Source organism: Cariama cristata, unplaced genomic scaffold, assembly GCF_000690535.1.
Source record: "Cariama cristata isolate BGI_N322 unplaced genomic scaffold, ASM69053v1 scaffold37661, whole genome shotgun sequence".
Taxonomy (NCBI): Eukaryota; Metazoa; Chordata; class Aves; order Cariamiformes; family Cariamidae; genus Cariama; species Cariama cristata.
The window spans coordinates 25,620-26,465 of record NW_009601676.1 but is presented as its reverse complement, the minus strand read 5'-3'; the positions used below and the strand labels follow the sequence as shown (position 1 = coordinate 26,465).

At 61.8% G+C, this 846-nt stretch overlaps 1 protein-coding gene across 1 annotated transcript in view; it reads left to right on the top strand.

Moving 5' to 3' along the window:
- The window catches only part of LOC104169590 (adrenodoxin-like), a 6,741-nt gene that overhangs the window by 368 nt on the left and 5,527 nt on the right, over window positions 1-846 (top strand). The window lies entirely within an intron of this gene.

Below are 846 nucleotides of genomic sequence, written 5' to 3'. Positions count from 1 at the left end.
GGCGGGGGGGCGGGGAAGCGTAGGGTGAGCAGATGCTGAGGGGAGGGGGGTGGTGGGGGGAGCCAGTCTGAGAGGTGCTGCTCCCGGCTTCTGGTGCTGTGGAGGCCACGGCTGGTGGCCTGGACCCAGAGCATGGAGATGACAGCGTGGCACAAGAGTCCATTGACCACCAGGCCGCAGTCAGCAGCCTTTGAGGAATGGGGATGGTAGGCAAGGTGTGTCAGACAGCTGGGCCACCGGCCTGCCGCATTCCCGCTGGGCAGAAGCTGGGATGACCACTGGGTTGCTCTGGGAATTGCAAATTCTCTTGGGTTTCTTGTCGCTGCTGCTGCAAAGGCAGAGTAGGGAGCTGATCACGTCTGCAGCTCCAGGGAGCAAAATGCTCTCTTCAGGTTATGGGAAGCCACGCCGCAAACTCTCGTGCCTTGTGGGCCTGCTGTTCTCGGCAGGGCGACGGAGGAGCTGGCTTGGGCGCTCGGCCACCCAGATGGCGGCTGTAGGTGTGAGGGGCCGTACGAGCCCCCGGCACTGCTGTCCGCCCTGGCTCCTGAGACCGGTGGCTTGTGCTGGGCTTTGCTGAGACTGCTTGCTCAGGACGGGATGCACAGTTTGTCACGGTGGCCGAGTTTGTGAGCTGAACTCTGGTGGGAATTGGTCAGAAGCTTGTGTTTAGAAATGCCCCTAAATGCATTCGGTCACTGCCGGGGTGGAGGACTCTCAGCTGGTCACCTGCAAGGGCAGACTTTGCCCTGTCAAAGGGCCTGGTTGACAGGGTCCCTTGGGAGGCAGTCCTGAAGGGCAAAGGAGTCCAGGAAGGCCGGGCATTCTTCCAGAGGGACAGCTGCA